The sequence below is a fragment of the Chiloscyllium punctatum genome, chromosome 52 (assembly GCF_047496795.1).
Source record: "Chiloscyllium punctatum isolate Juve2018m chromosome 52, sChiPun1.3, whole genome shotgun sequence".
NCBI lineage: Eukaryota > Metazoa > Chordata > Chondrichthyes > Orectolobiformes > Hemiscylliidae > Chiloscyllium > Chiloscyllium punctatum.
In genome coordinates this window covers 1,740,413-1,758,656 of record NC_092790.1, presented here as the reverse complement: position 1 = coordinate 1,758,656, position 18,244 = coordinate 1,740,413, and the positions used below count along the sequence as shown (strand labels likewise).

The following is an 18,244-nucleotide window of genomic DNA, read 5'->3' as shown; positions in this document are numbered from 1 at the left end:
AATCGGCGTTTCGGGCATGAGTTCTTCTTCAGGAATTGCCTCATGCCCGAAACTTCGATTCTCCTGCTCCTTAGATGCTGCCTGACCTGCTGCACTTTTCCAGCAATACATTTTCAGCTCTGATCTCCAGCATCTGCAGTCCTCACTTTCTCCTGGAGGGAATCCTGAGGGACAGGATATACATGTATTTCGAAAGGCAAGGACTGAGTAGGAATAGTCAGCATGGCTTTGTAAGTGGAAAATCATGTCTCACAGCCTTCTTTGAATTCTTTGCAGAAGTAACAATGATGATTGATGAGGGCAGAGTGGTGGACATGATTTATTTGAACTTCAGTAAGTCGTTCGACAAGGTTCCCCATGGGAGACTGGTTAGTCAGGTTAGATGTCATGGAATAGAGGGAGAAGTAGCCATTTGGATACAGAACTGTCTCAAAGGTAGAAGACAGAGGGTGGTGGTGGAGGGTAGTTTTACAGACTGGAGGCCTGTGACAAGTGGAGTGCCACAAGGATCGGTGCTGGGTCCAATACATTTTTTCAGTTATATAAATGATTTGAATATGAGCATAAGAGGTATAGTTAGTAAGTTTGCAGATGACACCAAAATTGGAAGTGTAGAGAACAATAAAGAAGATTACCTCGGATTACAACAGGATCAGCTGGGCCAATGGGCTTAGGAGTGGCAGATGGAGTTTAATTTACATAAATGTGAGATGCTGCATTTTCGGAAAACAAATCCTGGCAGGAGTTATACTCCTAATGGTGATGTTCTAGGGAGTGTAGCTGACCAAAGAGACCTTGGAGTGCAGGTTCATTGAAAGTAGAGTCATAGATAGATAAGATAGTGAAGAAGGCGTTTGGTATGCTTTCCTTTATTGGTCAGACTATTGAATACAGGAGTTGGAAGGTCATGTTGTGGCTGTAAGGGAAGTTGGTGAGCGTTCTTTTGGAATATTGCATGCAATTCTGCTCTCCTTCCTATCGGAAGGAAGTTGTGAAACTTGAAAATGTTCAGAAAAGATTTACAAGGATGTTGCCAGGGTTGGAGCATTTGAGCAGTAGGGAGAGCCTGAATAGGCTAGGGCAGTTTTCCCTGGAGTGTTGGAGGCTGAGGGGTGACCTTATCGAGGTTTATAAAATCATGAGGGACATGTATAGGGTAAATAGACAAGGTGTTCTGCCTGGGGTGGGGGAGTCCAGAACTCGAGGGAAAAGGTTTAGCGTGAAAGGGGAAAAATATAAAAGAGACTGAAGGGGCAACTTTTTCACGCAGAGGGTGGTATGTGTATGGAATGAGCTGCCAGAGAACATGGTGGAGGCTCGTACAATTGCAACATTGAAAAGGCATCCGGATTGGTATATAAATAGGAAGGTTTTGGAGGGATATGGCCCGGGTGCTGGCAGGTGAGACTAGATTGGGTTGGAATATCTGTTCGGCATGGCTGAGTTGGACCAAAGAGTCTGTTTCCATGCTGTACATCTCTATGACACTCTGACTCTAATTTATAAATGACAATAATTTAACATGCACTGTCAAATAAATAAATGGTTTATGTTATTAAATTGTAGCATACAATAAGTTGAAAACTTGCAATTTTTAGAATGAAAAATAAAGAACGAAGAACAAAGAAAATTCCAGAACAGGAGCAGGTCCTTTAGCCCTCCAAGCCTGCACTGATCCAGATCCTCTGGCTAAATCTGTCACATATTTTCTGAGGGTCTGTATCCCTTTGCTTGCTGCCCATTCTTGTAGCTGTCTAGATATATCTTAAATGATGCTATTGCAAAATTCTCCAAATATGGTCTGATCAGGGCCTTGTAAAACCTCATAAATCCTTCCCTACTTTAATATTCAAGTCATCTCAAAATAAATGCCATCGCTGTATTTGTCTTTCTGACTGGATAGGCCACCAGGAACAATGAACACATGATGGACTTTAATAAACTTACCACGGAGTTCTAAAAATAAACAATGATTAAAGCATGCTGGGAAATGGATCCCAGCCTTGAGTAAACTCTCTGCTAATCCATATGCTGCAGAATCCAGACAGGCTGCATCTCCCCACAGACGGTTTGCAAAGAAAACCTGACAGCTACAGAGCCTGCAATACCCTCCTGAAATTGTACTTCAATGGTACAATGCAATGTCGCCCTTGGGCCATCAATACGCCAACCCCTGCTTGAGTCTCATTGATCTGGGTAAATGAACTTGATCGTTCCATTAGCAGATCCTCGATACCCTCCCAAGGCCTTGAAGACTTAGAAGGAGAAGAATCACCTCAAAACCCCACAGAGCGCGGCAACTGGAGAATAACCACTGAGAAAGAAGACAACTCCAAGACCATCGGAAGAGTAAGAAGGCATCACCACATGGGGCCCGGCCAAGTTCGAGTGTGGTGGTACACAATCAGTTAAAGTTAAGTTAAAACATAAGACAGTTTGCAGTAGTTTTCATTACCTTATTGTACAACTTTATTGTACAAACATTGAGTGTGCTCAATAATCAAATATTATTGTTTGTAAGAGTTGACTCAGTTCCTTTGCTGAATGGAAGAATTTAAGCAAACTGTGCAGCAGATGCAATACCTTCCTAACTATTGACTCAACCTGCAAGTTTACCTTGAGACAATCCTGCACGAGAACTCACAACTCTCTTTGCTCTTCAGACTTTTGAATTTTCTCTCCATTTATAAAATAATCCATGCCTCTCTCCCTCCTTACAAAGTGCATCATAAGACCATAAGACATAGGAGCGGAAGTAAGGCCATTCGGCCCATCGAGTCCATTCCATCATTCAGTCATGGCTGATGGGTATTTCAACTCCACTTACCCGAATTCTTCCTATAGCCCTTAATTCCTTGTGACATCAAGAATTTATCAATTTCTGCCTTAAAGACATTTAGCGTCCCAGCCTCCATTGCTCTCTGTGGCAATGAATTCCAAAGGCCCACCATTCTCTGGCTGAGGAAATGTCTCGGCATCTCTGTTCTGAATTTACCCCATCTAATTCTAAGGCTGTGTCCACGGGTCCTAGTCTCCATACCTAACAGAAACAATTACCTGGCGTCCACCCTCTCCAAGCCATATATTATCTTGTAAGTTTCTATTAGATCTCTCGTTAATCTTCTAAACTCCAATGAATACAATCCCCGAATCCTCAGCCATTCCTCATATGTTAGACCGACCATTCCAGGGATTATCCGTGTAAATCTCCGCTGGACACGCTCCAGTGCCAGTATGTCCTTCCTGAGGTGTGGGGCCCAAAACTGGACACAGTACTCCAAATGGGGCCTAACCAGAGCCTTATAAAGTTTCAGTAGCACAACAGTGCTTTTATATTCCAAACCTCTTGAGATAATTGACAACATTGCATTCACTTTCTTAATCACGGACTCAACCTGCATGTTTACCTTTAGAGAATCCTCAACTAGTACTCCCAGATCCCTCTATACTTTGGCTTTACGAATTTTCTCACCGTTTAGAAAGTAGTCCATGCTTGTATTCTTTTTTCCAAAGTGCAAGACTTCGCATTTGCTCACATTGAATTCCATGAGCCATTTCCTGGATCACTCCTCCAAACTGTCTAGATCCTTCTGCAGCCTCCCCACTTCCTCAGTACTACCTGCTTGTCCACCTAACTTTGTATCATTGGAAAACTTCGCTAGAATGCCCCCAGTCCCTTCATCCAGATCATTAATATATAATGTGAACAGCTGCGGCCCCAACACTGAACCCTGCGGGACACCGCTTGTCACTGGCTGCCATTCTGAAAAAGAACCTTTTATCCCAACTCATTGCCTTCTGTCAGACAGCCAATCCTCAATCCATACCAGTAGCTCACCTCAAATACCATGTGTCCTGACCTTGCTCAGCAGCCTCCCGTGTGGCACCTTATCAAAGGCCTTTTGGAAGTCTAGGTAGACCACATCCACTGGGTTTCCCCGGTCTAACCTGCTTGTCACCTCTTCAAAGAACTCCAGCAGGTTTGTCAGGCACGACCTCCCCTTACTAAATCCATGTTGACTTGTTCTAATCCGACCCTACTCTTCCAAGAATTTAGAAACGTCATCCTTAATGATGGATTCTAGAATTTTCCCAACAACCGAGGTTAGGCTAATTGGCCTATAATTTTACATCTTTTGCCTTGATCCTTTCTTGGACAAGGGGGTTACAACAGCGATTCTCCAATCATCCGGGACTTTCCCTGACTTTTGAAAGGTCTCAACCAACGCCTCCCCTATTTCCTCAGCCACCTCCCTCAAAACTCTAGGATGTCACCCATCAGGGCCAGGAGATCTTTCAATTTTCAGACCTTTTAGCTTTTCTAGCAATTTCTCTTTTGTAATGGCAACCATACTCAACTCAGCCCCCTGACTCCCTTTAATTGTTGGGATATTAGTCATGTCTTCCACTGTGAAGACTGACGCAAAGTACTTATTATGTTCTCCTGCTCTTTCCTTATCTCCCATCACGAGGCTTCCAGCATCAGTTTGAAGTGGCCCAATGTCTACGCTTGCCTGTCGTTTGTTTCTTATGTATTGAAAGAAACTTTTACTATCATTTCTAATATTACTGGCTAGCCTACCTTCATATTTGATCCTCTCCTTCCTTATTTCTCTCTTTGTGATCCTCTGTTTGTTTTTGTAGCCTTCCCAATCTTCTGATTTCCCAGTGCTCTTGGCTACTTTACAGGCTCTCTCTTTTTCTTTGATAGATTACCTGACTTCCTTTGTCAGCCATGGCTGTCTAATCCCTCCCCGGGTAATCTTTCTCTTCTTGGAGATGAACATCTGTACAGTGTCCTCAATTTTACCCACAAACTCCTGCCATTTTTGCTCTTCTGTCTTCCCTGCTGTGCTCTGCGTCCAGTCTAATTTCATCAGTTCCTCTCTCATACCCTCATAATTTCCTTTATTTAACTATAACACCATTACATCCGATTTTGCCTTCTCTCTTTCAAATTGCAGACTGAACTCTACCATATTATGATCGCTGCTTCCTAAGGGTTCCCTTACTTTAAGATTTTTTATAAAGTCTGGTTCATTGCAAAGCACTAGGCCCAGAATAGCCTGATCCCTTGTGGGCTCCATGACAAGCTGTTCCAAAAAGCCATCCTGTAAGCATTCCATGAATTCCCTTTCTTTGGATCCACTGGCAACATTATTTACCCAGTCCACCTGCATATTGAAGTTTCCCATGATCACTGTGACCTTGCCTTTCTGACATGCCTTCTCTATTTCCCGGTACATGTTGCGCCCCTGGTCCTGACCACTGTGAGGAGGTCTGTACATAACTCCCACTATGGTTATTTTGCCTTTGTGTTTCCTCAATTCCACCCACACAGACTCCACATCATCCGACACTATGTCATTCAGCACCATAGATTTAATTTTGTTCTTAACTAACAAGGCAACCCCGCCCGCTCTGCCCACCTCCCTGTCTTTTTGATAAGTTGAAAACCCTCGGATGTTTAACTGCCAGTCCTGACCCCCCTGTAACAACGTCTCTGTGATGACTACCACATCATAATCATTCACGATCATTTGTGCCAGTAGTTCATCTGCTTTGTGACGAATGCTACGAGCATTCAGGTAAACTGCCTTAATGCTAACTTTCTTATCATTAGAGATATTGGAAGTCATAAATTGTTCTAAGTTATCCTACATTTTTGCTGCATTCCCAGTCTGTATCCAGTTTAAATCTGCCTGCACATATGCTATCCTGCCGCTTATCTTTCAATTTAACTCCATACTCCCTGTCGCTTTCCCCCCAATTCAGAAGTTTAAAGTCCTACTGACCACCCTATTTATCCTCTTCATTAGAACATTGGTACCTGATCGGTTCTGGTGGAGACCGTCCCAACAGTACAGATCCCCCCGGTTCCAAAACTGATGCCAATGCCCCATGTTTTGGAATCCCTCTTTCCCACACCAATCCCTTAGCCACGTCTTTACTTCCCTAATTTACTTGTCCCTATGCCAATTGGCACGTGGCTCGGGCAGTAATCCGGAGATTATGACCCTTGAGGACATGTACTTCAATTTCCTTCCCAGCGCTCGATAATCCCCAAACAGGTCCTCCACCCTAGCTTTGCCTACGTTGTTAGTCCCAACGTGGACCACAACAACTGGATCCTGCCACTCCCGCTCCAATATCCTTTCAAACAGGTCAGAGATGTCCCGAACCCTGGCACCGAGTAGGCAACACACCATGCGAGACTCCCAATCCGGCTTGCAAAGGATACTATCTGTCGCCCTAATTATAGAATCCCATATAACCACTACTTGTCTTTTTGCTCCCCCAGCTTGAATGGCCTTCTGCACCATGGTGCCGTGGTCAGCTGGCTCATCCTGTCCAGAGCCCTTTTCCACATCCGTACAGGGAGCAAGAATCTCATACCTGTTGGACAAGGTCAAGGGCTGAGCCTCCTGCACTCCTGAACTCAGGCTCCCCCTACCTGCCTCACTTATGGTCACATTCTGATGTCCCTGATTACTAACTGGATGTGAATTACTTAATCTCCCAGGTGTGACTGCCTCCTGAAACAAAGTGTCCAGGTAACTCTTCCCCTTCCTGGATGCGCCGTAGTGTTTAAAGCTCAGTTTCCAGATCATCGACTTTGATCCGGACTTCTTCCTGCAATCAACACTTGCTGCAGATGTTGTCACTGCCTTTCGCAATGGGATCAGCCAGCTCCCACATCATACAGCTACAGCACTCCACCTGACCAGCCATCTCTGCTTAGTTAATTACTTTATTACTTTGTACAGGTTTGAGTTAAAATACTTTCTGATACCTCTCTGCTATAGTCTTTTTCTAAAAACCAATTAATAGATAAACGGTACTTAGTAATGGGGTTAGAGGAGGAGGGCGGGTGGGAGACACTACAGTTGTAGAGTCTCGGGTTTAGCTGCCTTCATGATTTATATACTCACTGCTTTCCTTCCCAGCTGCCTCTCTGGTCGTCGTCATTCCCCCTGCTGCTCCCGCTCTTTCTGTGAAGTGAAAAAAAAACACCACTGCCCGCTAGCGGTAAGTAATTTTAAAACAAACTGTCTTACCTTAGCTGTCGCCTTCCGGGTTTGTTTAAACTCAGCTGTTGCTCGAACTCAAAATCACATCAGGCTTTCCCAAGATGAACTCCATCTGCCACTTCTTTGTCCACTCTCCTACCCTGTCTAAATCCTTCTGCAGCCTCCCTGCCTCCTCAATGCTGCCTGTCCCTCTACCTACCTTTGCATCATCTAAAACCCTCGCCAGAATACCCTCAGTACCTTAATGTAGATCGTTAATGCACAAAGTAAAAAGTTGTGGTCCCAACACTGAGCCATGCGGAACACAAGTTGTCATCGGTTGCTATCCCAAGAAGGACATTTTTATCCCCACTCTCTACTTGCTGCCAGGTAGCCAAGCTTCTGCACACACTAGTAACTTACCTCGAACAAAATGGGGCCTTATTTTACTCAGCAGCCTCCTGTGTGGCACATTGCCAAAGTCCTTCTTGAATTTCAGGTGGATAATATCCACTGGCTTTCCTTTGTCTCACTTGCTTGTTGCATCCTCAAATAACTTTTACAGATTTCTGAGGTATGACGTCCTCTTGATGACCCCGAACTGACTTTGCCCAATTTTACACTTCACTTGCAAGTATTCAGAATCTTATCCTTCACAACGGACTCCAGGATCTGACACATGACTGAAGTTAGACTAATCGGTCTGTCACTTTCTGCCTTTTGCCTTATTCCCTTTTTAAAGAGGCTGTCACGTTTGCAACTTTCTAGTCTTTTGAGCCTCTCCCTGATTCTAGAAATTCATGAAAGATCATCACAAATGTCTCCATTATTTTTTCAGCTATCTCCCTTGGAACCCTGGGATATTGTCCATTTGGTCCAGTTTATTTACCCATTTAGGTTTTCGAGCAACTTCTCCTAATAAGCTCTGTCCCCTCGCTATCTTGAATTTTTGGTATACTATTCATGTCTTTCACTGTGAAATCTGACGTGAAATAATTGTTCAGTTTCTCAGCCATTATTTGTTCCCCTTTACTATATCTACAGCGTCTTATTCCGCGATCAATGAGCATTTCTGCCTCTCCTTTGCCCTTTACATATCTAAAGAATCATTACAGTCTTTTATATTACTGGCTAGCTTACCTTCATATTTAATCTCCTTCCACCTATTTCTTATTTTGTTGCCCTGTATTGGTATTTGTAAGCTTCCAAATCCTTTGGTTTCCCACTGCCATTTGCCATGTTATCTGATTTTCGTTTTGCTTTTACGCTATCCCTGATATTCCCTGTCAGCCATTGTTGCCTCATCCTCCCTACACCATGCTTCTTTTAGCTTGGGATGAGTCTCTGCTGTGTCTCCTGAATTACTCCCAGAAACTCCCACCATTACTGTCCCACTGTCTTTCTTGCTAATCTACTCTCCTCGTCAATTTACCCCAGTTCCTCCCTCATGCTTTTAATCAGCGGTAATATTGTTGACTCTGATTCTACCTTCACCCTCTCAAATTGAAGAGTAGGTTCAATGATATTATGATTACTGCCTCATAAAGTTTTCTTTACCTTAAGCTCCCTTATCAAGTCTGCCTCATTGCACAAGTCTAAATCCGGTATTGCCCGTTCCCTCGTTGCCTGCACCATAAGCTGCTCTAAAAAGCCATCTCGTAGACATTCCACAAATTCCTTTTCTTGCAAATCGCTGCCTAACTGATTTTCCCAGTACACCTGTATATTGAATTCCTCCCAATCACTGTAACTTTGCCTTTCCTACAGACCTTTTCGTTCTCCTGATGTGAGATCCGCCCCTGCTCCGAACTACGGTTTGTGGACCTGTACACAACTCCAACTATGGTTTTTCACCTTTGTCGTCCCTCAATTCTAACCACACAGATTCTACACCATCTGTCCTTACTTTGAGTTTTGGGAACTGAGTGATGGGACTGCAAAACACTTTAGCATTGTCACAAGTTCTTGGTTTGACATAATTAAAAATATTACATTGTCAATTCCATTGGAATGTGGCCACAAACTATTTCTTTGGCCAAATGTTCTGTGTGTGCTTTGGAAGAATGCAGACTTTTGAAACTGTTAGAAAAGCATCTTATGAAGAGGACTTGAGTCTATAAAGAGATTAAGGTGGGTCAAGTGAAGAGAAAAATATTGTTGTATGGAGCATCGTAGGATGTATTGTCTGTGCGCTGAAAGATGTTGGCGGGTTGAATCGAAAGGCAGTGTATGATTTCAATTGAGAGATTGGATTGAGGCGTAGAAGAACCGGGCACCTGGATTACAAAATAAAAAATTTATGCGTGCATAAAGGTTTGTGGGTGGTAAGATAAATGTAGACATTTTCGGAAACAGAATACATTCAACATTAGGGAAAATTTCTTCAGTTTTGTAGAGTAGTGGCGAGACCACATCGAGAGATCAATGGTCATACTGACATGCAAATCAGTCCAGAGAAGATTCACTCAACTGACTCCAGTGTGGAACGTTTATTTCAGGTGGAAATTTTGAACTGACTGACTGTGAATCTGCTGGAGTTTAGGCGAACAACATGGAATCATGCATAAAGACAAGGCCAATCGAGTCTGCACCATCCAGTGCTGATGCTAGTGTTTTATAAAGTTTGTGAGATTACCTTACTGAACCACCCTCCCAGGCAATGCATTCTAGACACAAACCATCCTCTGGGTTCAAAACAGATTCCCCAAATCCTCTCTCAATATCTTCTCTTTCTCTTCAACTATGTGTCCCTTGTTTTAGACCCTTTGACTAAGGGGAACAGCTGCTGTCTGTTCACTCTGCCCATACCGCTCATGCTCTTATCCACCTCTGTCAGGTTCACCCCCTACCCTTCTCTGCTCCAAAAGCAAGACTAGCCTATCTTCATGGTTTGAGTTCTCTCTTGCCTTGTTACTTCTTCCAAAGTGCAGCATCTCACATTTTTCCATGCCAATTTTTATCGGTCATTGATCTGGCCATCTGAACAATCAATGTCTACCCTCCTGTAACCTAACACATTCCTCCTCACCATGTCCCATTCGGGCTATCGTTGTGTCATTCACAACATTGTTTATCATTCTCCAACCCCACCCCCCCCCCCATCTCCCACATTAATATCATCACCATTTCGGAGCAGCGAGAGAGGGAGCCGGGAGGAGGTGACGTTGGTGCAAGGTGATTGTCGGGAAGGCCGGTAAGTATATTTAAACTTGTTACCTTCAGGCCAGCGAGGGAGAAGAGAGCAAAGGACTTTTGGAAAGGGTATGTAGAACAGGTTATATTTGCGTGGTTGCATTACCAGAGACACTACTCGTTAACTAGTTTATTTCCTAATCTGTTGTTTTAGTAGTCACTTCGGGAGTTACAATAGTGGGAATGGAGTTTAGGGCAGTGGAATGTTCCTCTTGCAGAATGTGGGAAGTAAGGGTCACCACTAGTGTCCCTGATGATTATATCTGTGGGAAGTGTATCCAACACCAGCCCCTCGAAAACTCCGTTGGGGAACTGGAGCTGGTGTTAGATGAACTTCGGATCATTCGGGAGGCAGAGGGGGTTGGACTTACAGAGATTGGCAGGACTTACAGAGATTGGCACGACTTACAGTCACTCCCAAGATAAAAGAAAAAGACAGATGGGTGACAGTTAGGGGACAGAAAGGGAACCGGCAGGTGGTGCAGTGATCCGCTGTGGCCATTCGCCTCAACAAGAAGTATACCATTTTGGATAGTGTTGGGGGGATGACTTCCCAGGGGAAAGCAGTGGGGCACCTGATGCTCAGGAGGGAGGGGGGAAGAGGAGTAGAGCAGTCGTCACTGGGGACTCAATAGTTAGGGGGACAGATAGGAGGTTCTGTGGGGCGAGAGACACTCACGGTTGGTATGTTGCCTCCCGGACGCTAGGGTCAGTGATGACTCTGATCATGTTTTGGGGATCCTCCGGGGGGAGGGACACCAGCCCCAAATCGTAGTCCACATTGGCACCAATGACATAGGTCAAAAGAGAGATGGGGACTTGAGGCAGAAATTCAGGGAGCTAGGATGGAAGTTTAGAGCTAGGACAAACAGAGTTGTTTTCTCTGGTTTGCTGACTGTGCCATGTGCTAGTGAGGTGAGGAATAGGGAGAGAAAAGAGTTGAACACGTGGCTATAGGGATAGTGCAGGAGGGAGGGTTTCGGGTTTTTAGATATTTGGAGTTCTTTCTGGGGTAGATGGGACCTCTACAAGCAGGATGGTCTTCATCTAAACCAGAGGGGTACCAATATCCTGGGTGGGAAATTCACTAAAGTTATTAAGGTGTATTTAAACTAATACAGCAGGAGCATGGAAACCCAAATTGTAGGACAGGTACAGAAGAGGATGACAGTAGGGAGTTCCAAAATCAAGTATCTGACACTGGCAAGCGAGAACCTGGTTTGAAGTGTGTGTACTTCAATGCGAGGAGCATTCGAAATAAAGTGGGTGAACTGACAGCGTGGGTTGGTACCTGGGACTTCGATGTTGTGGCCAATACAGAGAAATGGATAGAGCAGGGACAGGAATGGCTGATGCAGGTTCCGGGATTCAGGTGTTTCAGTAAGAACAGACAAGATGGTAAAAGAGGGGGAGGTGTGGCATTGTTGATCAGGGACAATATTACAATTGTAGAAAGGATATTTGGGGACTCGTTAACTGAGGTAGTATGGGCTGAGGTTAAGAAACAGGAAAGGAGAAGTCACCATGCTGGGAGTTTTCTACAGGTCTCCAAATAGTCCCAGAGATGTAGAGGAAAGGATGGAAAAGATGATTCTCGATAGGAGTGAGAGAGGCAGGGTAGTTGTCATGGGGGGACTTCAATTTATCCAAATATTGACTGGGATCACTACCCTACGAGTAATATAGATGGGTCTATTTTTGTCCAGTGTGTACAGGATGGCTTGTAGACAGCCCGACAAGGGACGAAGCCACTTCAAATGTAGTCCTGGGCAACAAACCTGGCCAGGTGTTAGATTTGGAAGCAGGTGAGCACTTTGGAGTCAGCTATCACAATTCTGTCAGGTTTACTTTAGTGATGGAAAGGGATTGGTGTACTCCACCGAGCAAGTGTTACAGCTGGGGGCAGGGAAAATACGGTGCAATTAGGAAGGATTTAGGAAGCATAGAATGGGGAAGGAAACTGCAAGGGATGAGCACATTAAAAATGTGGAGCTTATTCAAGCAAAAGCTCCTGTATGTCCTAGATAAGTATGTACCTGTGAGGCAGGGAGGAAGATATAGAATGCGTGAGCTGTGGTTTACTAAGGAAGTGGAATCCCTGGTCAAGAAGAAGAAGAAGGCTTATGTTGGGCCAAAATGTGAAAACTCAGGGCGCTTGAGGGTCACAAGAAAATCAGGAAAGACCTAAAAAGAGAGCCCAGAAGAGCCAGGAGGAGACATGAGAAGTTGTTGGCGGATAGGATCAGGGTTAACCCTAAGGTTAGGAATAAAAGAATGATGAGAGGTAAATTTGGACCAATCAAGGATAATATTGGGAAGTTGTGTGTGGAGTCAGAGGAGATAGGGGAAGCACTAAATGAATATTTTTCGACAGGGTTCACTATAGAAAATTACAACGTTGGCGAGGACGATACAGAAATATTTGCATCTAGACTAGAAGAGATTGAGGTTCACAAGGAAGAGATATTAGAAATACTGAAGAGTGTGAAAATAGACAAGTCCCCTGGGCCGGATGGGATCTATCCTAGGATCCTCTGTGCAGCAAGGGAAGAGATTGCCAGCTTTGGCATTGATCTTCAAATCATCATTGTCTACAGGAATAGTGCCTGAGGACTAGAGGACTGCAAATGTGGTTCCCTTGTTCAAAAAGGGTATTTGAGACAAGCCTGGTAATGACAGAGCAGTGAGTCTCACTGCAGTTGTTGGTAAAGTGTTGGAAAAAAATATAAGAGATAGGATTTATAACCATCTAGAAAAGAATAATCTGATCAGGGACAATTAGCATGGTTCTGAGAAGGGTAGGTTGAGGCTAACGAATCTTATTGATTTTTTTGACAATGCGACCAAACAGGTAGATGAGAGTAAACAGGTTGATATGGTGTATATGGATTTCAGCAAGGCATTCGATAAGGATCCCCACAGTAGGCTATTGTACAAAATGCAGAAGAATGGAATTATGGGAGACATAGCAGTTTGGATCAGTAATTGGCTTGCTGAAAGAAAACAGAGGGTTGTCATTGATGGAATATGTTCATCTTGATGTCCAGTTACTAACGGCGTACCGCAAGGGTCGGTGTTGGTCCACTGCTGTTTATCATTTTTATAAATGACCTAGATGAGGGCTTAGAAGGGTGGGTTAATAAATTTGTGGACGACACTAAGGTCAGTTAATTTGTGGATTGTGACGAAGGATGTAGTAGGTTGCAGAGAGATAGGATGCAGAATTGGGCTGAGAGGTGGCAAATAGAGTTTAATGCGGACAAGTGTGAGGTGATACACTTTGGACCGAGTAATCAGAATGCAAAGTACTGGGCTAATGGTAACATTCTTGGGAGTGCAGATGAGCATAGAGATCTCGATGTCCATGCACACAGATCCCTGAAAATTGCCACCCAGATTGACAGGGTTGTTAAGAAGGCATACAGTGTTTTTTAATAGAGGGATTGAGTTCCGGAACTGGGAGGTTATGCTGCAGCTGTGCAAAGCTCTGGTACGGCCACACTTGGAGTATTGTGTACAGTTCTGGTCACCACATTTCAAGAAGGATGTGGAAGCTTTGGAAAAGGTGCACAGGAGATTTACTAGGATGTTGCCTGGTATGGAAGGAATGTTTTACGAGGAAAGGCTGAGGACCTTGAGGCTGTTCTTGTTAGAGAGACGAAGGTTGAGAGGTGACTTAATAGAGACATGCAAGATAATCAGAGGCTTAGATAGGGTGGACAGGGAGAGCCTTTTTCCAAGTATGGGGTCGGCAAATATGAGGGGACACAACTTTAAAGTTATGGGAATTAGGTATAAGACAGAAGTCAGAGGTAGTTTCTTTACTCAGAGAGTAGTAAGGGTATGGAATGCTTTGCCTGCTACCGTGGTAGATTTGCCAATTCAAGAGCATTTAAGCCGTCATTGGGCAGGCATATGGATGTAAATGGAATAGTGTAGGTGGGATGGGCTTCAGATTAGTATGACAGGGTGGCGCAAAATCAAGGACCAAAGGGCCTGTACTGCGCTGTAATGTTCTATGTTCTATTTATGAATGCCAGATACAAACCTTGATTTTCTCTCTGTTCTACAGATCTGTTGCAGAGGAAGAATTAGGAATTCCAGTCTCTTGTTTTTCATATTTTGGTGAATTTACAGCCTGATGCAGTTGAGGTTTTTTTTATGAGGAAGCCAGAAATAATATTTTGGACATGGAGCTGAATTCTGCTTTTACACTCCACCCCTCTGCATGTATTATTCATAAGACTTGTATATCATTAATTTTGGAATAGGTTTTGGCACTGTGCACTGCGACAGTTCAATTCAATGTGGGCCTGCAGCTTACTCTGTAAGAAATTCGCTGCAATAGTTAGAGCTGAAGATTTTCCCTTTCACGTGCAGGATGGACGCAGGCTCATTCATTAAGTTTGTTTCAAAGAGCTGGAGGGATGAGGATAAAGATTAAATTAATTTTTACATTATAAACACACTATAGAAGATCAATAGAAGAACATTCTCATTTCTACGTTGGATTGGAAGCAAATTTAAAGAACAAGGACCCATCATTCTGAATATTGTTTTAAAAAGTGACATCATGTTGCAATAATGCATTGGAGAAAAAGAAAATGCTGTCTGTATTTGATAGAGATACAAAAATGCAGAGTGCATGTACAATATGAACCAGGATCAAGTGTTAATAAAAAAGTATGAGAAATCTTTTCATAATGTTCAAAGGAATCCAGATCCCAATTATCCTGAACAGTGACATTTGATTGTCCATCAATCTCACTTTTCCAACGATATGCTTTTCCTGCCACTGATGCGCCTTCGGCACACCTCATCTCCCTTCCTACTCATTCCTTACCCTCCTACTTCCCTTGTATTGCCCATTCTGATGCTACATACCCTTCCATTGACCATCTCCCTTTACACTTCTCGCTCTGTATGTCACACCACGTTCCCTGACCCTCCCTTTCCCTTTTTGCTGTCACACTAGATGCTGGAATCTGCTGATTTATGTGCGTCTACTGGTCATCAGTGAATGGTGGGTTTGGAATGATCAATGTCCAAAAGCAACAGACAATAGGATGCTTGCCACTGTCTGATGCACGGTGAAGAGGATAGTTTTGTTCACTATTGGTACAGGCTGGAGCTTCTACCTGTCCGTGTGACACAATGTTGAACCAAACAGCCTCATCACCAACAGGACAAACAACTTCTGACAGAATCGTAAGACCATGTATCAATTTTCTTTTGAATATTGCGAGGACATTGTTCTAACAAACAGTGTTCTTGTCTTTTGCTCTTTATTCTTTCAACTGATCTTCCCGTGTAATTTAAGCTGAGATCAGAGTGACTTCCCTTTCAACCGAAGCAGAACTTGACTAAGGGTGGAATCAAAGACCCTGAGCAAAACTGTGGTTAATGGTAATTAGAGAAAATTCTGCAGTCGAAATGGGAACAATGGAAAAAGCGATCTCTGCAAGTTGCATGTTATATTGACGAGGAATTAATTTGCTCTTCCTTCGCAAGTATTTGTTTAAAATATTGGAATGTCTCTACAACAGCTCTGTGTGGATTTGCATTACTTGTATTGAAGAGATTCAAGTAGGCAGCTCTCTGGCGACTTTTCCAGAGCTAATGGTGACGACAAATAAACTCTGCCCTTGCTAGTACCTTCCAAAACCCTGGAAGAATATGTCCTGTTCAAAACAAACCAGGATATTTTATGTTTGCACACTCTTATCTGAAGTTTCGGAAAGGTATGACCTTGCTGGATGAGTATGATACCAGTGACATCAGGAGCATGACAAGACATTGATAACACTTGGAATCGTTAATTCAGTTAGTTACTTACAGATGATTGATTGTGTGATGTCAGTGCCACGGAGTTCAGCATTTTCATTATGCGTAATGGTAGTCATTCTCATATTTTTAAATTTTTCATTCAGAAGCCATAATCAAATATTTGAGAGCCAATAGAAATGGCAGCTACACTGTTCACTTTCAGATCAGATGAATATCCACAGTCCAAAAGACTAAGTAAGTTGAAAGTGTTGTAAAACCTTAACAGGTTCTGAGCAGAGAGAAACAGATTAAACTTATTGAGTCGAATGAGTTTTTCCCAGGAGGGTAATATCAGGCTTAATATTCTAACCCTGTTTCCCTCTTCAGATACTGGCTCATCTGCAGTGTTTTCTGTTTATATTACAAATTTTCATTTTCCCCAGTATTCCCTCGCACAGTGATTCATTGGGGGGAGCGGGTGGGAGTGGCATGGTGTGTCAGTGGTTAGCACGACTGTCTCACAGTACCAGCGACCCGGATTGGGAGGGATGGGGAGGGGGACATGGCGTGTCAGTGATTAGCAAGACTGTCTCACAGTATCAGGGGCCTGGTTTGCTTCCACACTCAAGACTATTTGTATTGAGTTTTCACATTCTCCCCCTGTCTGCAAGTGTTTCCTCCAGGTGCGCCAGATTCCTCCCACAGTCTAAAGACTTTCAGTGGATTGACCATGCTAAATTGCCCATCTAACACAATTTTGAATAAATGCAAACACACAGGTACCACAGAGCAGTGGGGAAGAGAATTCCAACTCAAACGGTCCTTAGATAATTTCTCTTTATCCCTGTTCTTACCGAGGTTGTAGATTCATTGTATCTTTTTCTAGTCCCACTCCTCCATAGGTCACGACAAATTATCAGTGTAACTAAGTGTGTGATATGGCAAATGATATCAGTCTCAGACTGGGTCAAGTACAGTGTTAGGAACATGTCAGGCATGTTTCTTAAATTTGTAAAAATAATTAATCTAAAACAAAGGCAATGTTACGAAAAAAAATGGAAAGATAAATGACATATAGTTTGGACATTGACGATATGTGTATCATTCTTAATTTTCCTATAAATCTGAGACACACACACATACGTCAGAAAGTAAACATTAAAAAAAACACAAACTCTATAGAATATTAGTTTGGAAGACGTTTGTCCAGATAATAGATAATTTCATGGCAAAAGGAAAATTGAGGTGTTCTTAATTGTTATTCTGCCTCACAGATGCTGATGGCAATAGGGTTTCTTCCTGGAATGCTTGGACTTGGCTGAATTCCCTTCTCTGCTGGCAGTGGGGAGATTCCAATGAATCCTCAAAAGGAACCCTCCATGAGTGGGAAAGATGCCTATTAGATTTTCTGCTCTCTGTTAAAAAGACATACGGTGTGTTAGGTTTCATTTGTCGAGCGATTGAGTTCCGGAGCCGCAATGTCATGTTGCAACTATACAAAACGCTGGTGCAACCACACTTGGAATACTGTATACAGTTCTGGTCCCTATATTACAGGAAGGATATGGAATCATTGGAAAAGGTGCAGAGGAGATTTATCAGGATGTTGCCTGGTCTGGAGGGAAGGTCTTATGTGGAAAGGCTGAGAGGGGGTTTGATAGAGACATACAATATGATCAGAGGATTAGATAGTGTAGACAGGGAAAGTCTTTTTCCTAGGATGATGATGTCAGCTTGTACGAGGGGGCATAATTACAAATTTAGGAGTGATAGATTTAAGACAGATGTCAGAGGCAGGTTCTTTACACAGAGAGTGGTAAGGGCATGGAATGCCCTACCTGCTAATGTAGTCAACTTAGCCACATTAGGGAGATTTAAACAATCCTTAGATAAGCACATGGATGATTTTGGTTTAGGGTAGGGGGACAAGCTGAGAATAGTTCACAGGTCGGAACAACATTGAGGGCCGAAGGGCCTGTTATGCGCTGGATTGTTCCATGTTCTATGTTCCATATCTTATTGTCGAAATGAAAAAGTAAAGTGATGGATCAATGGCTGTGTCTTCTCAGACAAGTTACATTGTCTTCCTCTCTGAGCTGAAACATATAATAATGTTATCTGAACACCAACGTGAACCATGTAATATCTGGTTAAACATTCCCCTGATTGCATACTCCATCCCTGTTACTTGCTCCATTTAGGAGTGAATTGTAATTTGTCATTTGAAAATATTTTTATATGTGGCTTCATAATTATTGTACAATGAATTCATGTCT

At 43.2% G+C, this 18,244-nt stretch overlaps 1 long non-coding RNA gene across 1 annotated transcript in view; it reads left to right on the top strand.

The window, feature by feature from the left end:
• Window positions 1–18,244, top strand: part of LOC140470889 (uncharacterized) — a 1,100,083-nt gene that overhangs the window by 281,394 nt on the left and 800,445 nt on the right. The gene's annotated exons all lie outside the window — the stretch shown is intronic.